Below are 20,154 nucleotides of genomic sequence, written 5' to 3' on the forward strand. Positions count from 1 at the left end.
CCTGGCTACCAAATTATACTGACTTGTGTGTCGGTACTTGCGTTCACGCCTGCGTCGGTCAAGTAGATTCAACTGGAGTCTCCGGTTGTTGCAACCTAATTTTTCTCTCCGTGTACAATCAATAGGTAGGAGGATATTCAATTTCATAGTAATACTTATTATCCTCTATTCAGAAAATTGAAAGAATGATTTGATCTCTCTTATTTTGGGCATGTCAAAGTCGATGCGAATTTCCCATTGCAGCTCTATGTAAAAATAATTGCATCGACTTTGGCCTACCCTTAATATAGTGATAAAAACACGTAAGTAAACAATGTGGTTACCGACAGGTCTCTATTTTATTAGAAAGAATGCAACTTAACCGACCGACCGTGGTAAGAGTTCGTTTGGTAACGAGTGATGAAGTTAAGTTATTGTGCCGCAGAAGTCTGTTGATAAATAGATGTCGCTATGTGATAATTTTCATTATTCATTTCAACCATGGGTAGTTTATCAAATTTACATTCAAAATTTAAATTTAGGATTAAATTTTTAAAGGAAATTTCTATCTAACCAGATTTAAAATTGTAAAGTTTATATTTCCTCTAAATTATTCATTTCAAAATAAATATCTTTTTGTCCATCGAATGAAACTAGTTAATTCTTACTTATTTTTGGTATCAGAATCCGAGGTTAGAATTCAAAAATTGGCTCGTTTCTTTCCATCTAACCTCAAAAAAGCATACTTTTTTGGTCCATTTTATATGCCGTAATAAAAAAAAACTTAAGCTAGTTTTTAAATTCTGATTTAAAATAACATACAGGCAGCATAAAAGATTTTAATTTTTTAAGAGTGAAAAAATATCCATGTTTAATAAAATATAGCCTTTCTTTTATATACAATTGATAGATTTCTATATACTTCTTCTCTGTTAAGTTCTTGATTTAAAAATATTTTCAATCCATTTTTCACACGCCTTTCCAAATAACTATAATTACTGATCCATTACATGGAAAGTGAGTTCAGGATTCAATTAGATATTGTAGTGTTCTTACCTGCAACAAAAAGAAAAATAAACATTTAACAAATTTAAAACAATAATAATAATAATAATAATAATCTTTTTTTAAACAAAATTTTCAGATATAGTTAAGAATTTAAACTTAATACTTTTAAAAAACGTCTATTTAATAAAAAAAATTACTTTTATTTAATAGGAATTTTAGTCACAATATACGTTTATACACATAACTTTGGAAAATTTTGATATTAAATACCCACAGAGCACATAATATATATATATATATATATAAATTCAATGCAAAGTAGATGAATATTATACCATTATTATTATACAATAATTAGGTAAATATTTGCTTGTGATGAAATATTGCAACAAAAGTTTCTTGAATATTACGTTGAAATTTTCTATAAATGTAAGATAATAAATGTTAGCAATATTATATTTAAAAAATTGTTTAAATTAATTTTTGAAATTGAAGTATTCTATTAAGTATTACATTTATATTTATTATTTAATTATTTATTAATTTAATAAATTTTTCATGAAATTAATATTTAATAAAGTGCTTAGAATAAGACAAAAATTTTATTCCTACTTATTTAGAAAAAAAAATCGGACAAGTACGAGTTACACTCGCACTGAAATCGAGGGTTCCGTACTCGAAGCGAACTTATTTGGTATAAAAACAAATGTTTAAAAAATATTTGTTGTATGTCAAATAATATAAGTGATACAAAAAGGAACAATTTTGTAAAAATTAAGAAAATTGTTCCTCTTCGTATCACTTATATTATTTGTTATACAATACATATTTTTTAAACATTTGTTTTTATACCAAATAAGTTCGCTTCGAGTACGGAACCCTCGATTTCAGTCCAATTTTATTTTCAATTAAAATAAACATTTTCTTTAAAAAAAATGTGAAAAGAGAATATCGAATCAAAAAAGGAAGAATAGGAGGAAGAGAAAAAATTAGAAAAAAATAAATAGAACAGAGAAACGAATAAAAAAACCTATGGGAAAAGTCCACTTTTTTCAAAAAAATTTTCTTTTTCGAAAGAAACTTAATTAAAACAACTTCTTATCATGTTTGTTATATTATTTCTATAATCTACACACAAAAATGTGTGAAAATGAATAAATTTTAAGCCCTTTAGATAAAATTTTCTTCGTTGTTGCTTTCTAAATCTGAATTAGCGACTATTCGCTTTGAATTAGTGACTATTAATTCGCTTATTCTTAGCGCAGAGTATGCAGCTGGGAATAAGTGAATAATCACTCATTGAAAATTCGCTTATTACTAGCGAATAGTCGCTGATTGCCAGCGAATAGTCCCTATTTTAATCAGCCCAGAGTATGCAGCTATACGAATAAGCGAATAGTCGCTGATTCAAATTTAAAGAGTGGGAGAAAATTCATGATTTTTTCTATTTATCGCTATATTTTTTTTGTAATCTATACGTAAAAATACGTAAAAATATATAAGTTTGAATTACTTTAGATCAAATTTTCTTCGTTTTTGGTGAAAAAATATTTTTTTTTCCTAAAATTATCATTTTTCTTTAAAAATTTGATAAAAATTAATCATTAACTCCAATCGTGCTCACATCTTTTTCCCTGTAATTTTCACGCAAAAATACATTAATTATACACCAAATATGAACTATCTGGGTTGAATATGGTGAGAAAACGGATTGTCTCACTTCTTGTTTATAAATAATTAGGTATTAGAAATAAAATTTTTGTCTTATTGTAAGTAAATTATTAAATTAATACATATAAATTTAATCAAAGTTTATTAAAAACTTTAATTGTAAAAAATAACATAAACATTTTTTAAGTTTAATATTGCTATGCCATTTATTGTTATCTTTACATTTCCAGAAAATTTCAGCGTTACATTCACGAAACTTATGTTTCTCTCTTTTTCAAGGGAAATTAATTATATCACATAATTATTTATTTTTTATTTTAAGAAACTTTTTAAGTTACATACTTCTAGTCAAGGCCTAATGATTTTATGCAATATCGGTTTGCTTTGTTTATTTCACAATATTAAAATCTGGAACATTCATCTCGTAGTGTATTATAATTACAGAAACACTGGGGACTACAGAAATGATTAGTAGGAATAATGTGCCCCAAAAAAATAAAAAATTAATTTACAAATATCATAACAGACAGTTATTTTATATATGTGAATGTTTGAGAACTGATGTACTTTTAAGTATAGGTTTATTGTTTAAGATGAGGAAAATATACAAAAAAATATACTACAAGTACTGATAATTAACATTTATTAAATAGTAAAAAACGATCAAACATTAGCAACAGATTAATGGGAATAAATGCATTTTTATAGCGCTTGATGATATAAATTTGGTTATTTGTGGAACATTGTACGTTTATTCAACTTACAGATTATGGGTACTACAGAAAAGTAGAATTATTACGAAATGTATACTATATAACTGAAATATTTATCAATTTTCTCTCAAGTTATCAATAACTATATGTACAAAATACAAATGATTTAAAGCAGTTACACAGCAGTATTTTTATGTTTCATATACATCCTGGAATTTTATTTTCATGGATCTGCATCAGCATGAGTAGTCCAATATTTTTTTCAAATATTATCGTGGGAGAGAAATGTATAGAAGAAGCCATATCCTTCTTTAAAGCGTTCATTTGTTTCATATTGTATACTTAATAATGTCAGATATACTACTTATGTGTAGACGTTTTGTAGTCTAAACATTCTTCCAAACTTATTTTTTATCTTGAATTCTTCTATCATATATTATATTCCTTTGTTTGTTTTTCTTACTTTAGCGTTGCTTCGTATACCTACAAAATTATATATTAAAAGTTTCTCTTGATTAAATTTAATATTTTTAATTAATTTAAACTTTTGAACATGTAAAAATGACTAATTTACTCATCTTACACTACTAATGTTATTTGGAGGAACCAATTAATTTTTTAGAAGACACATGCTCCAGTCTTAAATTTTAATTTGTACTATAGTGTTCTATGAATCAACAGTCTTCCGGCTTTTTTAAAGAAATTAAAAGTGAAGTTTCTACATTACGAGCTGAAGATTTTGAAGAATTTTTTTAGAATGCAATGTTTCTCCTATGTTCAGGAACTGGACATCCTCTTTCTAGCACACCTATAACAAAAAAAGTAAATTTAAGTAACATTGAATTAACGTAAACCAATTTAATTAGTAGTCAATAATATTATATGTTACTAGACGTGATATAATGTGCAAAACATAAAACAAACTCGTAAAATATACTTAAAATATTAATATTTTTGCATTTTTATAAATTATTAATATTACTATGCAAAAAATTCAATTTGATTTGTGGCTTTTTTTCTTTTGTCAGTTGCTTTTCAATATGTTGTTGAAGAATTTCTGTATTATAAACTTATAATTTCTAATGTTGTAACATAATTTACAGCTTATAGAGGGTTTTCTAGATCTTATGCATCAATTGAAGGTTAAGGAATAGTCAATAAGGAGTCAGCAATTAATAAAATAACAAATCATATATTGTACACAAATAAGGAGAAATATATATATATATATATAGAAAGGATTACTCGTCATCTCGACATAAATAATACATGATTTCGTCGACCGACATTAAACGAAAATACAATGATTCGAAAATAAATTAAAGAGATTTTATCAAATTAACGCAAAGGAATATTTAAGATGAGTTTAGTACTCTCTAAATCTGAATCAGTCATATTTTACTGATTAGTAGTAGAAATCTACTAATTGCCATAGCGAGAATTGAGCAACTGACAATTAGTAGAAATTTACTGATTCAAAATATCAATTACTGATTGAATCAGTAATATAAATATATGGCGGCGGACACAAAATCTACTGATTTAATAGTTAATTTTAAAGGTTATGTTATATACAAATTACTGATTTACATAAGTTATTTTCTATTGTTTGCATATTCACTAATTATATTAGTAAATTTCAAAAAATAACTGAAACTTCAGTCAAAATGAAAAGTACTGATTGAATTAGTAAAATTTCTACTGATTCAGATTTAGAGAGTATAATTTATGCATTTCGATACAAGAGGACTTGATCTATACCAGGTAGGACTTACAGATATCCCTGAGTTCTAAATAATCTTGCACTGGAACTGAATAATGTTTAAGGAATCAATTTGCAGCCCATATAACATTGTTAAATTGATTCTCCTGAAATTTTAATTGTTTTGTTATTACAATGACTCTATTCTCGCGCATTCAACAATTTAAAAAGAAGTCTACTCTATTATTTCAGAAAATGTATTCATCTCTTCTTCCACATATCGAAAAAGAAGTATACTTTATATTTCATAAAATATAATTCTACTGTAATTATTAGTTTGTGTGTTGAATTTACTGAATTTTCGAATTAAAATTTTATATTTTTCTAAATCCTTCAACATCATATGAAAACAATTTCTCTGAGCGGTTTACTTTGTATCTAGAAAAATTGAATAAAGAAAAGAAGCAGGAAGGATTAATAAAAATATTTAGTGAATTTCCAAAACAATTTTATTTAATTGTACTAATAAAAAAATTGAGTTTAAATTGTCATTCCTACCACTACATCTTTTCATGAAAATCGTGTATAATCATTAAAATTATAATGTCCGTTATAATGTAGGATTGGGAAAGGTAGAACTATGATGCCCTGCCCAGTGGAAGGCATTAGTTTCCAGTTTCTGAAACAAAAATAATATTAAAGAACTCATTGCTCTTACTGAACGGTTTAAAAGATATATATTAATGAACACTTTAATATAGCTAACTTACTTACCCTATTATTAAAAACTTTTACTACTTTTATTGGACTTCCTTGCACCAGAAGTCGATTAAAAAAATTAAGAGATCATATAGGTGGATACAAAGTTCTGCAATCTTCAGAAGTTTATTAAAAATAATTCTTTTTTTCCATTGATGTCTCTCAATTCAAGGTACTCTCATACATCCAAAAGCTTATGTCTTAAGTGTCCTACAAAATGCAGAAATAAATAATTAGATTTATCCTAAGGATATATATTTCCTCGGAACAAATAATATCCTTAATTACGACGTCAGTAGGGTTGTGAGTGGTACGTTGTCAGAGAACTTTTAAGAAGAAAACTTTGTTTTTGGCTGGCACTGATGTTAGGAGCGCCGCATGTATAATAGTAGGTAGATTGTGTTGCTGTCTTTAAAAAAATATATATTACTATTTTCAATCTTTATCGCTGAAGAATGAAGAAGCATCAGTTTCGTCTATATTTACAATTTTGGAAGAATTTCTTATTGAAGGTATCCCGCTCAAATAACTCGACCGACGCTCAGACAAACGTTCTAATGGTAGTCGCGGGAAGCAGTAGCACACTGCTACTTGACTGGTAATGGAGCGTCCGTCGAGTTATTTGATCAGGACCCTCAGTTTCTTCTTCACTGCAGGAAGTTACATTTTCGCTTAGAGGTAGAAAGACTAGAAGAAGACAATGATATTTTAAAAATAAAAGTTTTAGCATAACATTTTCCCATTCTATTTAAAGATATTTTTCAATAACGTTATATATACTATATATAGCTATTTGGACATGAATTTTTTCCGCTCAGGTAGTAGATAAGAATCTGATCAATAAAATCATATTCATGAGGCGACATCTATTTACACAAACGCGTCAACTGCACACTGCGGAAGGTAACTCAACTTCAATACTTGTTACCACGCGATTTCTGTTTGTTGTCACGATCAGTAGGTTAAATCAAAGTGTATCATATAACAACATAAATAATTAGGAATTAATTGTATTATTAATCTGCTTTTTATTTAACTTTAATTGATTTCACTAATCTAAAATCTTCAAGTTACAATTTTTCACCTTTTCTATATGTATTGTTGTCTGTCGTTTACGTTTAAATAAATAATAAAATTGTAAACTATATACAAGGGCGGGTTTTAGAAGTATTCTTCATATCCTATACGGATGTTCTAGGGATATCGGATACCATTCGGAAATTAGAATATCCCTATGATGTTTGTTGGATATCCACGGACATTCTATGAATTCCAAGAACCGCCAGATATATATGCGCCTAGGTCGTATATGGGATATCCTAAATATTCGAATGCTGTTAAGTAATTACAAAGTGGTCTAATGACGTTCCTAAATTATTTTTAGAACGCACATATATATATATATATATATATTTCTGCGTTAAAGTATAACATTCTGAGGACGTTTCATGTTCCGAAAACGTTTGGCGAACATATGAACCATTTTCAGAACGTTATATTGAGTATAATATAGACATTAACTTTCTAAAAACGTTATTGGAACATAGAACGTTTCGTGCCCTGCCACTGGGTAATGTTAATAACGCAAATGCTATATAGATATGCATTTATTAATCTTGTTTCATATGAATTCAAATAAAATTAAATTAAAATTGAGTCATATTAATTGAACTTGAAGAAATTGAATTTCTTAAATATATGCCTTTATTTAGAATTATCATATTAAAAATTGAAAGGGATTCGATATATTTATTTATTTATAAATATACATTCCCCCGCAGTCCACACGATCGAACCATAAATATGTACCTATATATATATGTAAAAATTCCACAGAATTGTTCTATAGAAGTCATTTTTATAGACATGTTTCCATATATAGAATTAACATGTCAAAATATATCTCAGTTAGTAAAATATAGGATTTAATCATTTGCGTTATTAATTTACATAAAATTTCACTTATATCTTCACATTCACTTGTGGAGAATTTCGAGTGGAAACTCTTGTGGAACGGTATTCCATGGAATCTCTATGGAAAAAAAGCAATTATAATATATGTATACGCCCACGTGACAAGGGTCCATTTTGTCGATGCTAGATTTCGAGATATCGATTTAGAAAACGTACCATTTCAGTAATACCATTTCTCTTCTTCTTCTTTTATAACAAATATTTTTATAAAAAATTTTTTTTCTTTTCTCATTTCAATTTTTTAGAGTAATCTTTTTTATTTTGAATAACAAATGTCATAAAAAAATTCAATTTTGTGTTAACCAATAAAAAGTATTGAAAAAGTCAAAATTCTCCAAAACATGTTTTTTTATGAAAACAAAGTACAGGCTCATCCATAGGTAAAATCGAACTATTTTCAAGTTTTTATTTTTAATAAAAATATGAAATTTCATTAATCTTATAAATAATGAAAAAGGATTTTTTCTGAATACGTATAACAAAATGCTGGAATTTATTTTCTTTTTAGATGACTCGAAACTAACCTGTGCGATTTTAATACAATTTTTTGCAATAATTAATAGAAAATAAAATTTTAGAAAAAAATGATCTAATAGTTTATCCAAATTTTTTTAAATCCTTAATTTCCGGAATAGCGGAAGACAAGAATTATATAGAAGATGTTGATTTGTCATTCTACAGGTGTCATTGACTTATACAAATCGGCTCTATCGCTTTAACATTCAAATAGATTTTTAATAAAATGCATTATAGGTATATTTGAAAGTTATAGCAATAACTGATTAAAGACAGTTATGATTTTTTGTTAAATTTTTCTCAAAATTATTTTCGAAATTTCAGACTTTTTAATTTTGTTACTTGGAAATTCTTGTATTTATATTAGCCAAAGTTCCTCCACCGTATATAGAATATATAATATATATGTTAAATTTAATTAGAAGTACTCAACAAGGATTATGTGTTTTAACTAATAATTATTATGTCAGGGAAAATAAATATCAATGTGTTATTGTTTCACCGATTTTGGTAAAAAATTATAGTTCATGTGAGATGTGTATATATCAAAATTGAAACTCCATGACTAGAAAACGTGGCAGATGTATAATTTTGGCATACATGACGATGAACCGCGATTTCAAGGAGGTTTTTGGAGGTTGGTCGAAAGTGGTGTGAGTATGTGGGGGTTAAAAGACGTTGCTTGGCAACCACTCTTAGCTTTTCGCAATGGCTGCCACACACGTCACATACATACTCCCCTTTCTGTCATGAAAGTCACCCTTTCTGGTTGCTAGCTTAATACATATATTGCATCTTATGCGATTCTACCCGTACCAGCTAAATTCTTAAATTTTGTTCGAATTGAAAATTTCCATATCTTTCTCCTTTACTACTGATATGCAATGTCGCTCGAGGGATCTAAGTATGAGTCGAACGGAAAATTGAACAGTAATCTAAAAATATACTCTCTTTTTTGAACTTATACGAAGATACTATTAAGCTTTACAGATACCTATAAATATATACAAGTTTTTGTCAACATCTAGCAATTCGCATATAAATATACTCAATTAAGTCCATTTTATAATTATTCTGCAAACTTATTGGAATCATTTAATGATAACTTTAAATTTCTCATAAAAATCTAAGTTTCACGGTTTTCAGAATTTGTCACTGTAAAATAAGACTTCTTTCTATAGATTCTTTAAAAATTCAAAATTTTCACATAAATTGTCATTGTGAACATCAAGGAGTCCAAAATAACCCTAAAAAAAATCACTTATGAATATATTTATATGTACTTGCGCACGTGTGTCACAAAACTTTGCACGATAATAATTTTGAAAAATTTAAATAAAAACTGGAGACATGCAATATTTTTTAAAAAATTTTCAAAAAAATAATTTTTTTAATAAATTATATATATATTTCCATATGTGAGACAAGCGCTAACTGCGAAGGCATATAAATATATATATATATACGTGAGTATAATCACAGATATATTCCTCTCTACATTAACTGTATAGCTAATATAATTCAGATAACCCACACAGAACCGAGAATTTCCTCAAGATTTCCATAAGCTCGCACTGCAAACTTTGGAATGTTTAAGGAGGTTGTTCCAGATCTTATAAGAAGGAGATGGTGAAGTGGAACAGACACTGTTCAAGAATGTATAGGAGTTTATTTCTTCCCATATATATATATATATATATATATATCAACGTTAAGAAACCGCTGTGTTCCGTTATAGTACTGAATGTTTTTGTTTTAGTCATTTAATCAACACTTTGCCTCCTCATATAGAGATTACAATTTTTAAATTAAAAATTATAAAATCGCCCAAAAAGTTAGGGTTTAAATAAAATTTTCTATATTTTTGAAAAGTCAATAATACCTTTATATATTTTATTAGTTATAGTCTATATCAATCTTTACGAGTCAGATAACAAAAAACACAATTATTTTATTAACTTTTCGACGGACACAGCCGCCCTCTTCAGAATTGTAATATATTTACACAAAATATATCGTGATTGACGGTCAATGAACTTATAAGGTAACTTAAGACAAAAAATAGGATTATATAGAGAAACAACTCTATGGAGGTGATTAAAATTATAGATGAAAAGAAGATAAGAAAAAAGAAAAGAATTTCAAGATAATATAAGATTGCGTCTATTTCATGAAAAATTGTTTGCATCTATAGAATTTAATTTATTAGTATCATCTTTTTTGTTAAGAGCATTATATGTTGCAAATTTGTGTATATAGATATATAATTTCGGGAATGAGTTTATATACATCAATATATATTTTATTATAAGGTTCTCTGTCAAGGATTGTACTATACTGTCTAAATTTGAATAAGTGCATCAAACTTCACTTAGAATGTTTCAAAAGTCTTCCATGTAGAAAAATAATAAATGTATATGCACTTAAAAATAAGTGATTTTCACTCAAAAATAAGTCAGGTTTCACTTATTTTTAAGTGCATAATACACTTATTTTTCTACGTGGAAGACTTTTGAAACATTCTAAGTGAAATTTCAATTATTCATATTTTTCGTTTGACTATAACAAGCTGATGTACAATTCACACAGTTAATCAGATATAACTTCAAAGAGCCAATTAATTTTACACCATCAGAAAGATTGAAATTGTATTGTTTCAATACTGACAAGTGCGATTATACTTGCATTTCAGAGCCGACTTGAGTATAACTATACTACTACTACTACAGTATAACGGACTAACGCGAGTATCAACTATATACGAACACAAATAACCGCGACAACAGACGACGCGCGTCTTTTACTCCCACTACACCGGAGAAATCGTTACGCGTAAATTGAGTAATATCGCAACAATCGAAATAAAATTAGCATAAATAACTCTGACCGAAAGCCAAGGCGAAATCATGCTGGAGCCTCTACCAAAGCGCTGATTTCTACACTTTATGCCATTATGGCTATTTTGAGAGATATAACGACAGTAGATCAGGATAGTTTCATTTTTATGTTTCGCATTTTTTTCTTATGCTTGTAAAACAGGATCCTTTTGATATACGCGAAATTTTTGAAAAATCAATCAATTTTAATAACTTTATTAGTTAATAATATTAACTTAATAAGTTTAAAAATTGGGGCAAGGGTCGTTATATCAGGAGAGTAAAAGACTGGGTAAGAGAAGAGAATACTCTCTAAATCTGAATAAGTGAAATTTCATTTATAATGTTTCAAAAGTCTTCCACGTAGAAAAATAAGTGTATATTATGCACTTAAAAATAAGTGAAACTTGACTTATTTTTAAGTGAAAATCACTTATTTTTCTACGTGGAAGACTTTTGAAACATTCTAATAAGTGAAATTTCACTTATTCAGATTTAGAGAGTAAGAATTAAGAAACCAAAGTTATGGGTGGTGGAATTGGAAAATGAGGAAGAAAAGAATAACGTGTAATGAGTTTGAAATGGAAATTAAAAGGAAAATTGTGGACTTTAGCTTAATACTCTCGGAACGCAGAAACAATGGAATTAATATTAATTAACACGTTGTCCGTATAAAGAAAGTTCCTAGTGATCGAGGGCCCTAGGGCAATTGCCCTTCTAAATCCGACCCTGGCAGCACTGTTGCGATATTACACCAAAGCGGTGGGCCCATACGTGGGCTAACATCAATCCATTCATATATGAAGGGAAGCCACATGGTGGTGAGAACACCTTCAGCACGCGGCCGTGTCCCATTCAGACCGCTTGAGTTCAAACTTTCAACCCTTTAAAGCATACACTTCTGTAGCCAATAAATTTAGCAATCAAGTGCATTATAGGGAATTTTCAGAGTCACTGATTAAGAATTCGAAATCTGATTTCTCAAATTTTAGGGGGACTTTGACTACTTATTGATATAGGTGAAAGGTTCTTTAAATATATTGTTGAGCGTGTTAATTTTCTTGTAAATATATAGAAATAATTAAAAGCGTCAAAGTGTAAATGACAATTTTATTTATTGTATCTCTGGACATACGTTTAGATAATAAGAATATTTTTATTATATTGAAAAAATAATAATAATTGTTTACCTCAATTATCTGTTAAATAAAAGCATAAATGCAAAACTTATTATTATTGTTAATTGTTAAAATATACTTAGATAAATTTAAAAATGGTTTAAAATGATTTTGATATAATAAAACAAAAGAAATCGCTATTTACGGAATAACGGAAAATCTAGTATTACATATTGCAGAATACATTTTTTCGGCATATGCAAAATCTTTCAGTGTACAATGTTTGAACAGCAATAATTGGAAAAAAGCTATGCATCGTCGGGTCACTAAACATGCGTATGTTTATAAATACGGTCCAACCCACTGCATATGTTGCTTTTTTTAACTGACGTGTGTCTGTCTGTTTCTATTGCTTAGCAAGCAGGAGTTAGTTAGCGTATGTAGTCACAAATGTATGCAAAGACCCCGCAGGTAAAGAAAATTTATGTACGGTTCGGGAGAGAAACCTTTTTATCAAAGAGAGAGAGAGAGAGTGCGGCAAGGAACAAGAGAAAAAGAAGAAGGACCATGAAAGGGTTGCTTTTTATGGATAGTAAAAAATATGATAATCTATACTCCACTGAAAGAGAATATATAATTCATTATTCTGCAGCATTTAAAAAGAGCGCATAGGTAACGACGACTATTCCCCTTCGGATGAATCCCGCCTGCTTTAAAATGAAGGGGTTAAAAAATAGTAGAGATTGAGATGAGATGTTTAGAAATAGATTAAATTTCGCGCTAAAATTATTTTTTTTACACCGCAATATTTCAAATTTAGAAACTAAGAATTTCAATTTTTTATACTGAAAAAAATTAAGCTGAGATGATCTTCAACTATATATATAAAAGTAACTACTTTTTTAATTAGTTTAACTCTGTGTGTGTAATTAATTTAACTATTTTTTAATTAGCAGTTCATTTTACTAAAAAATGTAGTTAAATCAACTACAAAAACTGAAACAACTATACAAAATCTCATTGTGCCAACTATACATTCTTAGTTCTTTTATAACTATATATATATAGTTTCTTATATATGTATACAATTTTTTAAATTCAGTTGATGACCTATATATATTGTACCTATAGGCAGAGTATATAATTATACAAATAAGTAATCAAATCTAGTTTTTTTCAGTGTGGGAATAGTTGGTTTACCATATATATACAATATATATATATATATATACTTACACTACTTTGTATTTTTTAGTTACAAATTATATAATGTATTATACTTACCTTTATTTAAAATTACATTTTTAAAAAGTTGACAAATGTTATGTGATAGTTGTAAACTTTTGTTGCAAATCAGTTCTAGAAGATAGTTGCAAATACAATGAAGAACAGGTAACACTTATATATGTTGTACAATAAAAGGAATCTCACGACCGATTGTAACACCTGTTTTAATACGCTTACAGAAGGGTGTTATGAATATAAATAGAAAATTACGTGTTATTGTAATTATTTAAATGGATTTTGATGTATTGATTAAATAAAATTTTACTTTCTTAAAGTAAAATTTAGTGCTAAACACAGTCTATATAGTTGAAAAATATTCTACAAACATATTTTTGAGAAAATTCATTGTAGGGCAATACCAATTATTTGTATATAGTTAGGTTAACGTGGTTCGTGAATGGAAATGCAAAACTCTGATATAATTGATAAGGATTTGAAAAAATGAATTTTTTTTTACTAGACTCAGAAATCCTCAGGCAATTAGAACTGTCCCGCCAATACCCAAACCCTATACATTACGAAAATTAGATTGTATAGTTAAATAAATTACTGTATATATTATTATCAATAGTCCATAGACGCCATATGAAAATATTAGGTGCTAAAAAATAAAATTGATTTTTTGCACAAACATTGCAAAAAAATCTTCAACTTACTGTAAGCAGTGTATGTAGCAATATGTTAGGCTCTTAAGAAAATTATTATTTTTAAAAATATAAAATTATTTCTTTTCAAACATAAAATTATGATGCAATAAGTACAGAAAGTCATAGTTGGGTTACGCATAGGAACAATAGTATTGTACCACTATTGTTCAATATTATACCTGCTGAAGGTAGGGTCTGCTCAGCTATTGTAACGTAGACACAAACACTGATTTCTTATAAATTACATGCCTTAGTTTTTATATATATTACACTATTTTTAAAACATTTTTTGTTATATTTATCAACTTTGTTATAGATGTAATTAATTTAACAATAAATTATTTAAAAAAAACAAAAACATGTATTTATTTTTAGACCATGTCTTAATTTTTTTAAAGAGAGATGCAAAAAGATAAGAAAAATTTATAGTTGACTGGAAGAAAATTTGTGATCAGCCGAAAATAGAAGAAAGCGAAAAATGATAATAGCAACTAATTGATGCGCTATTAATAAATGTTGGGTTTTCGCACTCTCTAAATTTGAATCAGTGAAAAAGTCACTGGTCTCAAATCAGTCGCTAAATTCTAGCTATTTGAATCAGTAACATTTCACTGATTTTCAGTCAAAATAATTGATTCTCCAGTGAAATGTCACTAACTGTCAGTGAAAACCACTGATTCAAATAGCTAGAATTTAGCGACTGATTTGAGACCAGTGACTTTTTCACTGATTCATATTTAGAGAGCAAATTCCAATAGGTGAGAGTCCTTATTGGTATTATTTATCCTTTTACAATTTTATTGTTTCGTGTTTTCGTTAAGTGTTTATAGATTATTGGGGGTGATTTTCTCTATAATTCTGGGTGATAAAAGCGAGAGTAAATTGATTATCCCCGCCACAAAGGACGTAAAGAAATGCGACATTCCATGTGTAAATAAGTCACTCAAAAACGACAAGTTGCCTTTATATCTTTTATATAAATATGTAATAATTTTTAGGTAAACGTACTTCATTAGCAACAATAATGAAAAAATTAGTATACCATATATGTAAAGGTTCAATTTATTAAATAAAACAATTAATTTGTACAGATAATAATAATAAGTCTCTGAGACTTAATGAAAGTAATAATAAACTTTAATTTAATTAAGCTTTTGTTACTACATTATTTATTAACCATTCATTTATAATTTTGAATAGAGAATTTTAATTCTTTGACAACGACGTGCAAAGTAAAAATTATATATACATATATGTTAAATATACATCGCACAAATAGTTTCTATACTTGAAACTTGAATCGGCAAAATTATATCAAAATTTTTTCAAATTTAATCATTAAGGAAAATAATAGAATTTAATTGATTAAGCGGTTTAAATTCTCATAGAGTATATTAATTGCTTTTTATATAGGTATTTAAATTTTTATTATTTATTCTTTCACGAAAAAAAAGTTTTAGAAAACTTGGTCTTTAACACCTCTAAAGCTATATTATGTATATATAATTGAAAATAACTGCTATACTTTATAGATCTATGATTCTAAATTTCATCACGACTAAACAAAAGTTATAAGATTATGTAGATTTTAGAGGTTTGAAAAATAGTTTAAACTTTGTCTTGAGCAACAGGTGTCTTTACAAATTAATTGCCCTAATTGATTTTAAAACATATAGATTTGTAAACATTTAATATTGGTGTATTATATATATAATTTCATTATTTAGTTGTCTTTTATTAATAAAATATAGCAAAATTGTTTCATCTTCTTTAAAACTATAGTTTTAACTTATTCCAATTCCAACTAATGCGTTGACGATTCTAGCAAAAAAATAGTCTTTAAATATAAGACTTATTTTTGAAAGAAAATATTTTCAATTTATAAAAAATATAATCTAACAACTTACCTTGTTCGTGAATGAAAGAAACTATGTTTCAGTAAATCTTGAAATACTTTGTTACAATCGCATAATAAAACACTTGAAGAAATATATCTCTCTCTATCACAAACATACATATTTAAAAATTATTCAACTTGTATTATATTCATATTAATCACAAAAAAGACATAATTATTTCACCACTGCCGGAAAAACGGAAGGAAGAAGAATCCAAAGTAAACAAGACAGAAGTGTGTCAAAGGAGTTTATTAAAGACCAGGAGATTTGATAATGCTTTAATGTGTACGTCTCTTTAAAGAATAGTATCGAATTTCAGTTTCCGGAATTTTATTTAAATAACAATAAGTTTACATTTTTTTCGAAACTTTTCTAATAATTATATAATAATAATAATAATAATAATAAAATTTATGTCATTATTTTGAACATACTTAATAAATTACTTAATTACAAATAAGTTTTATTTTAATATTTTAAAGTTAATTTAGTACAATTATTAGAATTCTATAATTTGTAAAATATAAAGAAAAATTTTGTTACAGTTTTTCCTAAGTTTAAAGAATTATTTACAACAAAACACTTTGAATTAAATATGATAGATAGAATTTTGCGCTCAAGTATTTTTTTGTTTCTAAATCGTTAACAAAGGAATCAATCAGGATGGAGAAAATAAAATAATTGTACAAATAATAATTATATGTTTAACCGAATTGTAGTATAAGAAACATCGTAAGAGAAAAATCAAAGAGGAGACTGTTGAACTGACTCCTACCATCTCGCAGAACCGACGGGCGGGAACTGTACAGTCGAACGTAGCATTGGCTGCATCGGCTTCCATGTATCTATACAGAACCATTTTGAACAGTACTAACACATGCGTCCAATTCACGTAACTTTACTATGCGTGCGCGTCTTCTTTTAATCTAAAGATATCTATAAAAGAATAGTAAGAATTAAAACTATACTTTATACTAGACACAATGCTATTTATTAGAAAATTATAAATTCTTCTTAAAGTCAGATTCAAAAGCTCATTATATGGTCAAACTTATTATATTATAAATTGGATTTTATCAACTTTTAAATATTAACAAAATTCATGATTGAAGAAACTCTTTTTCTGGACTATTGTACACTTATTTATTTATAGCAAACCTACTGTACAGTTTATCTTAATTAATTTCTCATAAAGTCATTGATAAAAACGCGACTTGATTAATGACACCTGAAAATTAGATTGACTATGTAATAAAAAGAAACAATGTACACTACTCACCAATCGGTGTACCAAATAAGTTCTTAAATATTGCATGTCAAAACACCATTTTTCACAAAAAATTTCAATATGTTAATCAAGCAATTAAATTATCTGCGATAACATAGTTTTCATTCCTATATTGATATCGTAATAGTTATATCCTCCTGCGTTAATAGAAAAAGAGATATAAAATATGGACAAAGACCTAATAAATAATAAAAAAAGAAAGAATAAATTTAATTGTTTAATATTTTAAGAGTATTTATTTCTGCTTGAACCATTATAATGTTTTATGTGAAATCCCGAAAACATGCTGCCTCCATGATAGAGGGTTCAGTCCAATAACATCAATACATATAAGATTCTTTACCGTCTCTCTATAGACTATATGGAAATCCCTCCTACTAAAAGAGGAGAAAAAGCCAACAATACTTGATGCTACATATAGCTTGAGTTTCATATAAGAGTTAAAAACAAGTCCATTATCATTTCCCTATAGTACTTGAGAGCGTAATCAATATATCCCTTTTGAATCATGAGCTAGGGATTTATTGACTAATGACGAATCAGAAAAATAACATTTAAATTCATCAACATTTATTGAACTTGTTTAATTTTCTATTAACATGCAGAAAATTAAATATTTTATTTTCAATTAATTAGATTTCTTAAAAATTTGTAACGTAACATATAGATTTTACTTTTGGAATAAGCATATATCAATCTTATAATGGATGCAAAGAACCTAAATGTGTAACTTAATAGGACAACCCCTTACAACCCTTCTGGCCTTGGGCTATTCTCAAATAAAAATAAAGAAATTTTCAGACGGCAACACATGCAAAAAAATAAAGGCGTATCTGTGTGAAAAAGGTGAATATGCAAATATTTAAATGAATTGAAAAGCGAGATCCCAATGACACACACGTACCGTTATTTCGACTCAAAAAAAGGTTTCGCGCGTCTTGCAACATATATATATATATATTATATTTTGATTTCCCAAAAAAAATTATTTTTCATAGTTTTCTGGGGTTATTTATTTATTTATAAAATGTTAATAAAGCATTGTTCTTCAAATCATCTAGAAAATCTACAAATTATTCCTCATACATTCATATGACTATAAATAAACCATTGAGGAAGAAAAGAATCATTATAAAGTATTTACTGTATACGCACCTGTTATAAAAAGAGACACTTTACGCACGGTTTTCCGTATGCGTTAATAAAATTCAACTTATAGTGTTGCAAAAAAATAATCAACTACATGAATCATATGGGCTTTAGGATTCGTAATAAAAAATCAAAACAGGATTTTTTGTTAAATGTGCATAAGTTTCGACATGATAGTTGACAGTAGATCGAAGTCAATACTTTGTCAAACATTGAGTACAATTTTGTAAATTTATTGATAAATTAATTCTTATAAGTATTATAGAAAATTAAATTATGAAACAAAGTATACGTTAATTACATCAGTTAAGTTGATATGAATAAATAAAAGAAATTGATTATTGATAACTTTAAAATTTGGATTTCTTATTTTTTGACATATAGTTTTTGAAAAACTTTATTGAATAAATAAATAAAATGATAAATTATTTGTATATAGAATTATTAAAAAGATTGTCTGTTTTTTAATTTATTGAATAAATTATTTTTTAATGAAATAATAATTATAAAAGTTGAGTTTTTATTCACAAAAATTACAAATTAAAAAAATATTAATAAATTTATTTAAAAAATAGGATTGTTATAAATATTAATTTTTTTTAATATAAACTAATTTAAATTCATCAGGAATCACAAATGTATCACACATAACATTTAAATATGTATAAATTTTTTTAACAATATTTAAACTTGCAAGAAGAAAATAAAAATTAAGTCGAAAAAAAGAGAATAATGATTAAATTAAGATATGAAAAAATGAATTAAACACACTAAGAAGAACTCACTGATCTTATCTCATTTAATAAGTGAAAGCATCTACGGACAATTTAATGATACACACACTTTCGCTTCCAAATTTGAACTGCCTACCACACGTGGTCTCCTGTCGCTTCATCTATGTTTCATCCCTCTCCTTCATTGCACCGGTGATCTCATTCCCCTGCATAAACTTACGACCCTCTACTTGATAAATTAGTTGGATGGTCCGCGCGCAATATGAGAATTTACGCTTCACAATATTCACTAAAAACTTGAATTTTTTATGGATTTTCAATTTTTTTTCCAATGGCTACTGTAACAGCAAGTAATTTTCATATCTTATAATTTACTGTAAAATTTTAGTATTTAAATTCGACAATTTTAAATTATTTAAAATTATTGGTAAAAAAATATTGCTGATACGATTCTAAATATATTTATCAAGAATACAACAGGTCGATGCATTGAAAGTTTATTTGTTTTAATCTGTTTAATTGAAATGCAAGTCAACCTTTGAAGCCCCTACTCAAATAATCTAATTAAGAAAGTATGACTATTATATATTTTTTATTATTATATAATTAATATATTTCATTTAGGGTAATGATGTTTTCAATTAGTTGAAAATAAAACTTGAACTTTTTTTCTTAAATTTTTTAGGTATTATTATGTTTTTTTTATTTAATTTTTTTATACTTTTTTGTCGGTATATTTAGCTTTAAATATTAATTATTTTAGCACAAATGTGTCGGAAAATTAAATAAAAATTGAATTTTAAATAAGAATCCCTATTTGAAAAATTTGTTGAAT

General features: G+C 27.0%; 2 long non-coding RNA genes across 7 annotated transcripts; both read right to left on the reverse strand.

Annotated features, from left to right (window-relative positions):
- Window positions 1–811: 811 nt before the first annotated feature.
- On the reverse strand, window positions 812–19,556 carry LOC127290705 (uncharacterized). 6 transcript variants are annotated; one of them, XR_007844414.1, is made up of 3 exons: window positions 16,158–18,869; window positions 3,423–4,179; window positions 812–1,035 (listed from the first exon to the last, which is right to left on the reverse strand). It is a non-coding gene; the product is annotated as an uncharacterized LOC127290705 (long non-coding RNA). The 6 variants fall into 6 exon arrangements; XR_007844415.1 differs by lacking the exon at window positions 812–1,035 and adding an exon at window positions 19,456–19,556 and having other exon boundaries at window positions 3,285–4,179; window positions 16,158–17,084; XR_007844416.1 differs by lacking the exon at window positions 812–1,035 and adding an exon at window positions 19,371–19,432 and having other exon boundaries at window positions 3,285–4,179; window positions 16,158–16,993.
- LOC127290706 (uncharacterized) lies at window positions 5,633–9,455 on the reverse strand. The gene is made up of 3 exons (XR_007844417.1): window positions 9,317–9,455; window positions 5,848–6,042; window positions 5,633–5,752 (listed from the first exon to the last, which is right to left on the reverse strand). It is a non-coding gene; the product is annotated as an uncharacterized LOC127290706 (long non-coding RNA).
- Window positions 19,557–20,154: the final 598 nt, after the last annotated feature.

This window comes from Leptopilina boulardi, unplaced genomic scaffold, assembly GCF_019393585.1.
Source record: "Leptopilina boulardi isolate dan_hultmark-lab unplaced genomic scaffold, ZJU_Lbou_2.1 LbouV2_80, whole genome shotgun sequence".
Classification (NCBI taxonomy): Eukaryota; Metazoa; Arthropoda; class Insecta; order Hymenoptera; family Figitidae; genus Leptopilina; species Leptopilina boulardi.